At 38.6% G+C, this 13,149-nt stretch overlaps 1 protein-coding gene across 3 annotated transcripts in view; it reads left to right on the forward strand.

Annotated features, from left to right (window-relative positions):
• Window positions 1–13,149, forward strand: part of TENM4 (teneurin transmembrane protein 4) — a 593,977-nt gene that overhangs the window by 87,102 nt on the left and 493,726 nt on the right. For 2 of the 3 annotated variants that reach the window (XM_021382894.1, XM_021382902.1), the window contains exon 2: window positions 3,983–4,124. The exons of the other annotated variant lie outside the window; for it this stretch is intronic. The gene's annotated coding sequence lies outside the window, so the exon portion shown is untranslated. The remainder of the gene's footprint in view (window positions 1–3,982; window positions 4,125–13,149) is intronic. 3 annotated transcript variants of the gene reach the window in all.

The following is a 13,149-nucleotide window of genomic DNA, read 5'->3' on the forward strand; positions in this document are numbered from 1 at the left end:
CTGGGAGGTGTCCCTGTCTGTGTCAGGGGAGTGGAACTAGATAGTCTTTACGATCATTTTCAATCCAAACCATTCTACGATTCTGCCACAGGCCAAAAGCTTCATAGGATTCAAATGTTTTCAGTTTTCTGCTGTTGATTCCTTCATACAGAAGATGCATAGATGTAGAATAATAATCTTTATTCAGTACCCCAAAAAGCTGTCTTTACAAGGCTTGCCAACCTATTGGCGTCTTAATGAGTGAAGAATTCATAAATAATTGAGCTTTCTTAGCTGAAGCAGGGCAACCCTTGGCCTCAGTATTATTCATCTTATTTAATAAAGGATGTTCTGGTAGTACATTAAGGACCAAGAAGAGTTTTGTTAATGCTGGAGGATAGTATTGATACTGTAGCCAATTAATGTGCCTTTTCCTACTAATGATAAATGAATCTGTGGTCAGTTCATCTGGCATTACAGTTCAAGCCTTACATAAACATTTCTGGATATAGGCAAGGTTTTTGATAGCCAACATTTCAGCCTTTGCAGGTCATCATAATTCTTCAAGAAAGATGGATTTCCTAAATAGTAGTCTGCAGCAGAATGCTGGAGGTGGGAAAAAAAGAAGACTATTCAGGTGATGATTAGCTCTATAAAATAGGTTGAAACCTATTGGAGGAAGAGTCTTTTTTGGTTTTATTTCAAACAAAGTTCTGAGAAAGGACGGAAGGAAAAAAGCATCTGAAGGATACTGATGGATCCAGCCATGTTTATTTTGATGGCTATGTCCAACTTGCCTTGCTGCTGCTGCTGCTGGTTTTCTATCAATATGCACACATCTAAGCATTATGGACCAAACGTTCACAAAGACTAAAGCACACCATTGCAAATCAATCCCACTGAATTGGCAGGTGCATGAAATTTCTCTCTAACCTAATTTTTATAAGCAATTCTCTCTAAAGTCAGCAGAGAGAGGCACCTTCATAGGGCAATTCAGAGCAGAACTCTAAGGCCAGCATTAAACTTTATGACTACTCACCTTTCACCAAGAGTCAATGGCATTAATTCATCGCTGAGCAGGGAAGACTTTGCTTAAGGAGCAGTTCCAGTGTCAATAAAACTACCACAGTGTGTTCTCTGTATCCAGTACTGCCATATGTATCTACTTATGGGGATTGGGCATGGGGGCTGAGAAGGGAATTGCTTTCCTGGGGCAGGTTAACGTAACAAAAAGCGAGCAGCTCTGCAGCCCTTGATCTCCCTAAAGCCCATAGTCTCAGCCCTCTTATGCTTTAGTCTGTACTATGCTTCATTATGGAGTCTTTAAACACTTAAGCTAAAGATAGAGAAAGTCATTTGAAAAGAAAACACAACTTTGGCTCCTATAGTTGGATTTTTTGAGAAGTAAGGTTCTTTTGGGCTAAACTTATTAGATTTTGTAATGTTGTTTACATAGTATTAAAAAGTCCAAGCACTATGGAGTAGACACTCAAAATGAATATTCCAACTCTGGGATATTTAATAACTCAAGATAAATGAAGGTATTCAGAAATGGCAGCTCTAAATATTACAGCGTTTTTGTTCTTTTTATTTTTATCTTCAAATATGGAACTTGTATTTCGTATTTAGTAGCAAGTTCTTACTGTTTTGCTTTTATTTTTAATAACAATGTTCTAGGAGTTGCAGCTTCAACAGGAAAACATAAATTAATATTTGAAGTATATGAAAATATTTTGAACTAGTGGCTTGATTTTTTGTTTTTTTTCTTCATCTTTTTTTGTTGTTGCTTACTTTGTTTTTCCTTTTAACACAAATTTCTGTCAACAGGAGGTATTCAATGCAGATCTTCTCAATTTTAATTATGTGAGGAATATTCTGGTTCTTGTAAATAAAACATGGTTATTTAACATTCAGATTTTAGTTCAGGGATTTGAAGCAGCCTAGTGGGCTGTACTCCATGTACTCCACATTTCCATTCATTTACTCATAGGACTTTGTAAGGGCTCACCAGATACTTTTGAACAATGTCAACTTTTCCTGTATTGTGATTTTTCTTTTCTTCAATTGATATCATGATTAAGTTAGTGGAGCTGCTGGTGGAGAGAAGATATTCATTTTCTTCCCTGCCATAATTAAGCATAGTGCCACTTACTTACTTCAGTGAAGCTATCAACCCCAGCTGAATATCTCCTCCTTCAACTCTTATATAAACCCAGTTAAAAAAAAAAAAAAAAAAAAAAAGTAGTTTATATTGAAACCTCTACTTCCTAAAGTGACATTAGGTGGGGTAACTTGTAACACAATCAACATTTACAACATTATCTCTACTTGAATCCATTTATGCCAGCTTCTAATAATCAAAACATAATGGCCTTTTGGAAATGTAGTTGCTTTAGTTTTTACAAAAATAACAAGTATATCATTTAAAAGATGTGTGTGCCCTATTCCAGCATTCATGTATGTGCATAAACAGTGTACAACATGGAAATGTAGACATACCAGTATGCAACCTAATGCCTGAAGCAGTACTTGTGGAAAGGGGTAGTGTGCATGCAGTGCGTGTGGAGAGCAGCAATTTGGTAGGGTAGGAGACTCAGAGCTCTGTTTTCAATTCATAACTTGTGACTTAGTGAAAGATTTGGTTTTATAATACACCCAGAGTCAATCGAAAGGAGCAGAGCCTTTTGAGATGTCCAAACTTGTTTAAGGGACTGGCAAAGAAGGTGCAGGATCTGCAGAAATCTCTGCAGTGGAGTGGCAGCTGGAGGACATTCAGAGTAATTAGGATATCTCTAGTGGAGCTGGACGGTTTTGTGTGGACAGCCAAGCTCAGCTATGTCTTACGTCTGTAGTTACAATTTTTCCAAGTTATTTTTTAGTAATTCTGAAGGGCAAGTTTATTATTACCAGAAGCCACTGGCCCTTACCAAGATTGTATACTGGCACATTTTCACTGCTGTGCCACATATTCCACCTGTGAATGTTGTCTCTAAATAAGTGGTATTGTCCAAATGTACCTCACAATAAAGTTATACTTGGGTTTAAGTGTCCACAAAACGAAGAGCTCTGTTTGAGATGCCATTAAATACTGAGCTGCTAAAAAAATGTTCAGGATGCTACCAAATTACAACACAAAGTGAAAAATATGGGCAGATACAGTCAATTTTTTATGTATGTTGAAGCAGTTGGACTTTCCTACATGTAAGACTCTGAACTCTTTCCCTAATTTCTTATTAGGGAAAATTATTATTATTTCCCTTATTCTTATAAGACCAATGCAAGCCTGTAAAAACTCCACTATTTTACCGATATCTTAAGATAAGTGAATGAGCTTTATTACTAGCATTAAGCATGAAATCTAGAAAAGAAGAAATACAGAGGTACATTTGTTGCTAGGCAATTTATCTCACCGAATGCATATTTCCTCTTTCTTGAGGTTTAAATCTGAGTACATACTAACTTAGGCCCAATCTTTTTCTACTCTCTTTGAAGCATTTCACATTAGGTGTACAGTTGCTCCTCTTCCAGCCTTTGAGACCGCATCTAAATGATGAAGCCACCAGTGGGTTGTGGCATGTCCTACGTACTGATCCAGGAGCATGTTGGCTGGGAACAAGGTTGTTACTCTGTGCTGGTAGACCAAATTTTGTTCCTGTGGAAATTAAAGCATGGGAAGGCAGCTTGGTGGGGGGGAAGGGGGCATGGCTTGGAAACAGGGAAGAAGATATTCATTTCCTAATATCACTATGGACCTAAAGACAGATACCAGTTGCTGTTCTGTTGAGATGGTAACCTGTGAAAAAGGTTGTGGAGGTACTTCACTATGCTTTTTCATGTAGGTACTTTCAGTTAAGTGCTCACAGATAGGGGGAATTTCTCTGGGTCTTTGGAATTATGAAGGCTCCTACGTGGAATATCCTGACAGCTGCCATGCAAACAAACAACCTTTACAAATCCATGCCAGTTTTTTTCTGACACACAACACCTGGCTCCTTTTCTGTAGTGAGAATGGTTGGACCACTGCAGTGGCACACTGATTTTTGTGGATCGTGAATACAAAAGGGGATTCAGAAGACACCATCCGAGTTATTCTGGCTCATGACTTGAGTGCTTTCTATTCTTAGACAAATGAGGATCTGAAATATGTAAGTACACCATCACTGGTTTTTTTTTTAGATTTATTTGTAATAATGAGAGAAAACAATAAAACTCTTAATCTATTATGTGTATGGGATATATACATTTATCATTTTCTTTCCATATGCACTTATACTTAAGTGGAGTTGATAAATCAAGCTATTTCTTCTGGTATTTCTAAGTACCATTATTTGTCTCTTGATTTCAACCTTGTTTTTCTTTAAAGAAATGAAAAGAACAAAACACACACAATTATATTTGCAGTGTCATTTTAAATTCATTGTTTAATAAATTGTTATCGCTTGAAAAAAGATTTTTTTTTTCTGTATTGGTAACAAGAGATTTAACTAAAGTGATTGAATCAAGACAAGAAATGATCCCAGGTTCCTGAAGCTTGAATAAATGATGTTGACGTGTCAATGCATTGCTCTAGAAGTTAATCTGAAGGGTAAAAAATAACCGGCATATAATTTCATGGCAGCTCTTATACTCCTTAACACAATTTAGTCTTGACTGTTGCGCCTCTGTTCTCTCACCAGACCCAACTCACCAGACACCCCGCAAAACTCAGCTTTTTTCTTTTCTGTGCTTTCAGTACAAAGATAATACTTTACTCAAAACAATTACAGACTTCATATTGATTTCCAAATTGATAAATTTATTTTGACTTCCACCAACACTTTTTCTGAATGTGCGTAACTACTACTGATTTTATAATACCTTGTGGATCTACTGATTTTGACTCATCTAATAATGTTTCATAAGATGTCTTTTAGAACTGTATTACCTCCCGTGTAACATCATCTGTGTTTAACAAATAATAAATAGAACTTGTCAGCCTCCGAACACTGTCCCTCGATTTTCTAAGTGAGTGCACATCCCAAAGTATTTCGGAAAATAAAAAGAAAATCAATAGAAATTTGGCATATTATTAAAATGATGAGCCAAGCTTTTAAGCAGACTCAAAGAAAACGTGGGAAGTGTATTTCTACAACTTCAGATCAGGAACTTCCCATTTCAAACTATAGAAATAAATTAACAGGAGCTATAATGGCCTGACTTGTTAGGACAGGGCTAAGAGTCTTATAACATTCCTGTTTTTGAAGTCCAACACAGAAGAATGTCTTTATTCAGACATAGCTTCAATGTATAGCTTTATATTTTATGTATGTACTGATTTTCTGTTGGTTTTTAACAATAAGTATATGCTTGTATTCTTCCCTCAGCCAGTCCATAATTATATATTTCATAGTATGATGTTTATCTAGTAATGAGATGAGTCTGGATTTGTGCAGCTTTGGGCAAGTTCTTCAAAATACACCTTTTAACAGTGACAGGCATGTTGTTCTTGAAATGTCTTTATTAAAATAAATGTGTTTTAAGGAGCGTTTAGATTTCTGACTCTATCTAACTGATTTGGTAGAGATTGATATAGCAGTAATATCACTATATAAAGCCTCTTTTTCTTTTGGGGATTCCCAGAGATATTTCAATAAAAAAGAAACGTAGTCTAGACATCTCAAATGTGTTAGAGAGAAAAAAAATATATATTTTTCAGGACAAATGAAAAGTGTTGTGAGGCAATAGGGAAGCACTCTGTTTTCGTTTCAAAAAATAAATGTAGTGAAAAGTCTGTGAATGGTAAAATGGAGCAGGTGGCTATGTAGATATGCAAAGGACATTGGTGGTACCATGACACATCTCCATATCTCCAGCTTTTGTATCAGAGGTTGCTTTATCTCATTCCTGGAGGAAAAAGCCCTCACAAATATCGTGGCTTGCTTAAGAGGAGGGACAAAAAACAACTGGCACAAACTGTAATTTTTCCATTTAAAAAAAATAAATCAACCTAACCTAGACTTTTTGACAGCTATGAAAACAAGCCAAGATTAAATTAAAGCTTAGTATTGTGCTGGGGGTAACCATTCCCTGCCAGATGTATCATACATACCCTGCTGTGTGCTTGGATATTTATAGATACATCTATACAACACATGCAGTCAAGGAAAAACGATATGTTCATAAGAAGATGTGCTAATATCTGGTTGTCCATGCTAAAACATACAGTGCTAATACATTGTATTATCAAATGAAAGTGAAGGACATAAATGAAGAGTTGCTCCCATAAAGAGTCCGTATTTCAAAGACATTAATCACTACTACATGCCTGGTGGAGTGAATGGGGGATCCATTTATCCTGGTTCCCAGTGGCTACTGTCTGACAGTAAATCACATCCACCAATACCTTTATAGGGTACTCTGAGAACTAGGGGAGAGTCTGAATTGTCAGAACCACACATCTCCATGTTGCCAGGATGGAGATTTACATTTGGAATAGGAACTGGATTATAACCTTGCAGAAATGCACAAGGGTAATAAATGGATTTTATCAGTATGTCTGGCCAGTTTTGAGTTCCTGCAGAAATGTTGCCACATAAGGATCTCCTCTGAGGTACTCAGATATCAATGTGATTAGCCTGGTAGACAGACCTCTGTACTGGGGAAGCAAGGTCAAGGCTGCTGGAACAATAGGAGACATAAAGATTCAATAATAATATCTTATTATTCTATCAAATGATGTCTGCAGAATACTTTAAAATCATTATGTGAAGGACAAAGGATTCAATGTATATAGTGAGAGGGTAAAGGCTGACATTTCTATAGTGCATTTAATTAGCAGAATTCCATGCAAGCCTGGCCTTTGGAAGAAAAATAATCTTTGGTTGCACACTGGGCATGTCGAGCTTCCATAATAAACACAGGGAACTCCTGTAGGGCATCTACTGAATCAAGGCCATTGTTTTGCTGGTGCCACGTCCTCAAAGACCTCAAGGTTGAAAGATCTTCTATAACAGTGAACTCTGTTTTACTTACTACAAGTAGGGGGTTGATGGAGACATGAAACAGGAGCAATCATTTATCACTTTTATTAAAGGTATTTCTCAGGCTTGTTGGAGCCCTTGGCACAACTGAATTTCAGTGAGGAGATAGCACGTATGTAGGTAGGAGTATTTTCCCCAAGCGAGTTCCACCATCATTCAAGGGACATAGTTTCTTGTGTCAATGAGTGTCCAGATGAACAGTAATTAGCACAGTTTTATGGGTTCTGCTACAAAATTGATAGTTTCTTCTTCTGTCAACAGTTACCATCCTCTTCCCTGAGACACAGTAATTTAAAGTACCCAGGATGCCAGATTAATGGACTGCAAAATAAAGCCATTTGTTGCCTCATAGGGATTCACTACTATTGTTACAAAAAGGAGACACAGACACTGATCAGAGATGAGCATCTGACCATGCCCTCTGTTCTCACATTTTATCCCACTTGGTTTAGTCTCTCTTCAATGACAGTTTAGTTACAGATCTTGCTCTAAAGCCGAATTAAGGGACACTGAGGAGCCTAGTGTAGAGACCACAAAACAGATCTAGTAATCTTACATCTATTCTGCATTTGCAAGGTGGTCTGTAGTAGATTATAGTGTTCTATCTTGCCAGTTTATAATAGGATAGAAATGAGGCTGACTGATATTTGTAAAGGCCATTGAGATAAATAGAACCTCCTCTGTCCCTTTTAGGACTTACATTGTTTTATTATCTTTTTTGCTATTATTCCTTCATGATGTAGTCTTCCTAGAAAATAAACTTAGGATGGGAAGAAGTAATATACTCAGACCCCTGCAGCCTATACTGTATAAACTGATTTCAAGAATCCTATCCTTTAGCTGAAAAAATTAAAGTACACTACCTGTTTATTAGACATGTATAATTTCTACAGTGCATGGCTGACATTTGTCCATGATAATTTATCAGAAGGATTTGGGAAAGACATAGAGTGCCACAAAACTAGTGGATAAAGCTGATGTTGTTTTTACAGGTGGAACAAGGAAAAACATATTTGCTGATGTGCATATTTGCTGATTCTTTTCCTCAGACATAAACCTGTCAGCATAACTGTATTGTATGGACTGAAACACAGAGCCCTGTTACGAAACAAAAATATCTTTAAAAATTCATTATTTATAACTGAATTAACAAGACTGCCACTGTGGTAACTTGAAGTTTGAAGCCAGTCTTTGAGAATACAAACTGAATAATGGAGGAATGTATATAATGTGTTTAAAAAGTACTGTCATTTCTAGTTTAACATTTTCAACATGAAGGTGATTGGATCTTAGAACAGGTTGCCCAATGAAGTTGTGTAAGTCCGGTGAAGTTGTGAAATCTCCACCCTAATAATTGGACAAGTCTTTAATCTAACTGGACCTGATAGGAGTTTTAACTACTGACCTCCCACAGTCTATGTCAAACCTGAATTATCCTATAAACAAGAGGATCAGAGGAAAACACGCAGAAAGGAGACCAACAGAAGAAGAAAACTGGAAAGCCTATCTTTGTCAGCATCCAAAGGCATCTCTGTAGCTACAGATGTCTTAGTGTTTCCATTTGTCTGTCTTTTTAGGAGGAAAAACAAGTCCATGTTCTCTGTCAGCTCTTGGAAACAGTGTAAGGGGAGATTGGCAGAATTTGCTGACACATTGAAGCTTCAGCTAAATGTTAGCTGAAGTTTCCTTCCTCTGTGTCATCACTTCTCTAGTGGGGATTTAGACTGCCTATCTGGACTAGATATCCCCAGGCAAAGAAGTGGGATGAGATTCCTGGCTGGAGGCATTTCCATCCTTGTAAGTTCCCTCCATACTTAATGCCATTGCAGTTGGCATATGTGAATGGTGTAGTGAACTGTTATCAGCCACTTCGCAATATCCCTGCTAAGGAGGAGGTTAATCCTCTGGATCCTTGACTTGGCTGATTCATAACAGCAAGATGACATACACCATAACCAAATCTGAAATGCCTGAGGAGTCAAGTTATGGCCAAAGTGGCTTCTCTCCTCTTTGAAATTTCCTGTCCAAGAGATAATGTGATTTGTTTCAACCTGGAGACAAATTACCAGGCAAAAGTAGGCAATGCAGATGTACTCATTGGGATTCTCCTACCATCTAGTCCCACCTTTCTCATCTCCTTTCAGTCCCATTCCTGTATCCTTGCTTGGTTCTCCTACCTATGGTGTGGATGGGGAAAATATATTTTTCTGCTAGTTTCCTTACTTCTATACTGCTGGAAGAAGGATTGTAGGTAGAAAATCATCATTGAGTTTGAGATGGAAATTCCATCATACCAATCCTGTCCTCACCTGCAACTCTGTGTAGAGCCAAAACAGTGGTTGCAGGCTCTTTAACCTTCACAGCAGTAGAATTCATACATTGTTTTTGTCCTCAGGCTTTGCTGAATTTGGATCTAGGTATGTTGGTTTTGTCTTGGCCACTTCTCTAAAGAAAATTGTACACTGTGCTGTCCTCTGCATTTAGCTTTGTGACATTTCTAGTGGCTCTAAATACCTCTTCTGTGTGAGATTCTCCTTGAAAAGATTTCTTCTGCACCCTCAAATCCATGCCTGCTGCACAACTCCCCATCAAATAAATTTGATTAAGATTTCCACCTGCTTGGAGCAAAGGGTGTTTATGGCCAAGTGTTGTCTGAGCCACAATCTTCTGCTGTGTTAACTCTCATTGCACTTTGGTGGCCTCCAGATGATAGGAATGATCTGAAGTGTTATGCCATTAGAAATAGTTAGAAGTTTCCATGGTGAGAAGGTTTACTGCAGAGCATGCAAATTAGAAAATTTTTAGGCAGTTTTCTGAGCACTCTTTTTTTGCCACCTGTGTAGCCAAGATAGCACAATCCTCATTGTATCAGCAGATAAAGCAATTATGTATTTTAAGTTGGTCCTTCAAAGCATACCCAGCCCTGTATAAATGCCTTTACTCTTTGCATATAATAAGGATGCAAGACCTTTCCACTTGCCTCTTATCTGCCTATTGCAGATGGGGCAAGGGGGAGAGAGGCCGCCTGCCATGAGAAGGTGAGCTCTGAATTTGGGTACATGATCTGCAGGACAAAAATAGTTAATACCTCTGAATGAGTTTTTTTTACATAGATAGCTTTTGAAAACAGAATTTAATGAAATCCAATGTCCTTTTCATAAAATATTTGAAGAAACTCTTCGTTTGATAGCACTTGTCAATCAGTCCTTTGCTATTGTTCTTTTTTTTTCTCCTTTTTTTAAATTGGCATGTGTCTGGAAGGACGCAAACAAATCCCACGTTGTTACCTGGGATAACAAGGATATTGCAGAACTATTCCCTTTCAATTCTTGAATTTCTCTGCTGGTACAGATAAATAAATTGCGAAGTCTGTATTGATAGGTGCAAGGAGCAAATGCATGAGAAAAGCTTTGAGAAGGATATGCAAAAGTATTTTGAGTATACTGTGAGGATGTTTTTGAAATCATATTTACCCAATTACTAATAAGTTGTCAAAATATATGCAAGATTCTGCAAACTCTAAAACCTTCAGGTGATTAATTTGCCTTTTCGTTACAATGAGCCAAACTGAAAATAATCAGATATTTACCTTCTGGATGTTCTTTTTGTTCATTTGATGTTCTCTATCTCTTAAATAGTTATGGTACTGTTAGCAGTCTTCAAGGATTTGGTAGAAATGTTTCAGTTATCATAGAATCATAGAATGGTCTGGGTTGAAAAGGACCTCAAAGATCATCTAGTTTCAACCCCCCTGCTGAGTGCAGGGTTGCCAACCACTAGACATGGCCCAGAGCCATGTCCAGCCTGGCCTTGAATGCCTCCAGGGACAGGGCATCCACAGCCTCCTTGGGAAACCTGAGGTATATTATGTATATTACTTTTCAAAACTCATGCTTAAAATATGTATAAATGTCTGTAACAGTCTTTCCTACTTTGTCATTCATTTTCATTTCGCTGTATTGTGAAATACTAAGCTATTTTATTTTACATTTGTTGATATTTCTGTAGACAAGTATACTGCATTTGCGGTTTAATTATCTGGATTTCTTAGACTGCATCATACCCAATTAATCTCCCATTATTATGTACCTGGCTGTAGTTGATATTTAAAACCATTGGTACACAACTAAATTAGGAGTTCATAAAGATTCAGCTGAACTAAATCAAGCAGGCTGCTGTAAGATTAGATGAAAGTGTGAGTTCGTCCATCAGCAGCTCAGAGGATTGCTGAGTATCTTCTCCAGCAGAATAATTATGGTGCACAAGAAAACAATTTTCTTACCATCCTGTGCAATGGTGCCATTTGTGATGGCATTTTCTGTCAATACTCATGTGAAATGGAGGGATTCATTTTACATTCCAGCATTACAGCCTGCCAGGTTAATAAACCATATTTATAAAATAGTACCTCCCTGAATGCATTGTTTTGTTCTTTAGCTCAGGAGATTGAACACTGATATTGAACCGGTGTCTTTCTTCAGGAACTGTGTGGTGATATATGGTGCACTGTGTTTGTTGTGATATTGATGTACAGGGAGCCAGACTGAAGGATGGGGTTGGCACACATCATGTCTGCATGTTTTTATTGCAATGTAATTTTGCGTGCCACAGTGGGGCCAGATATTTTGCTGGTAGGCTTTTAGATCAGTTCAAGTCAGTGGGGATGGACTCTTTTTGGTGACGTGCAGCAATGGAACAAGGGCAAATGAACAGAAACTGCGCCACAGGAAGTTCCATACTAATATGAGGAAGAACTTCCTTACTGTGAGAGTGACAGAGCACTGGAACACGTGGCCCTGAGAGGTTGTGGAGTCTCCTCCTCTGCAGATATTTGAGACCCATTTGGATGCCTAATTGTGTGACCTGATGTAGGGAACCTGCTGTAGCAGGGAGGATGGACTCCATGATCTCTAGAGGTCCCCTCCAACCCTGCAATTCTGTGATTCTGTATGATTCTGTGGTTCTTCCTGAAATGGAGATATGGAGCATGAAGTCTTTAGAAAATCTTTAGAAGGTCTTTAAAAGCACACACAAATATACTCAATCACAGAACACAGAAAAGCTTAAAAATTCTTTATGTTCAAGCATAGCAGGAATAGATATCATCTTTATCTATAACAGCATCATCAGTCTCTAGTTTGCAGATGACACCAAACTGGAAGGAAGTGTTGATCTGCCTGAAGGTAAGGAAGGTCCTAGAGAGGGCCCTTGACAGGCTGGATTGATGGGCTGAGGACAATTGTGTGGGCTTCAGCAAGAGCAAGTGACAGATCCCGCACTTTGGCCACAACAACCCCATGCAGCACTACAGGCATGGGGCAGAGTGGCTGGGAAGCTGTGTGGAGGAAAAGGATGTGGGGGTGTCACTTGTGAGTTGTCTGAACATGAGCCAGCAGTGTGCCCAGGTGGCCAAGAAGGCCACTGGCATCCTGGCTTGTATCAGAAATAGTGCAGCCAGCAGGAGCAGGAGGTGATCATCCCTCTGTACTCAGCACTGGTGAGGCCTCACCTTGAGAGCCATGTTCAGTTCTGGGCCCCTCACTGCAAGAAAGACATTGAGGCCCTGGAGCGTGTTCAAAGAGCAACAAAATGGTGAGAGATCTGGAGCACAAATCTTATGGGGAGCTGCTGAGGGAACTGGGATTGCTCAGTCTGGGGAGGAGGAGGCTCTGGGAAGACCTTATATCTCTCTCCATTTCCCTGAAAGGAGGTTGTAACAAGGTAGGGGTCAGCCTCTTCTCCCATGTATCTAGAGACAGGGCGAGATATAATGGCCTCAAGTTGCACCAGGGGAGGTTCAGGTTGCATACTAGGAAAGATTTGTTCTCTGAAAGAGCAATCAGGCATTGGAACAGGCTGCCTTCTGTCATAAAAGGAATGAGGTGCAGGGTTATAACACTTTTACACATTTTTAATTGAACATTAGGCATTGTATCAGTATAACCATGCAAGTAACTACAGTTGTTCTCAGTATACGCGTAAAGGGGAAGTGGTTTCGAACTAGAACAGGGGAGATTAAGCATATTAGGAAAAGGTTTTTATGAAAAGAGTAGTGACGCACTGGAACAGGTTTTCTAGACAGGTGGTGGATGCCCTGTTCTTGGAGATACCTACGATCAGGCTGAAAGAGGTTTTGAGCACCTGATGGAGC

This window comes from Numida meleagris, chromosome 1 (assembly GCF_002078875.1).
Source record: "Numida meleagris isolate 19003 breed g44 Domestic line chromosome 1, NumMel1.0, whole genome shotgun sequence".
Classification (NCBI taxonomy): Eukaryota; Metazoa; Chordata; class Aves; order Galliformes; family Numididae; genus Numida; species Numida meleagris.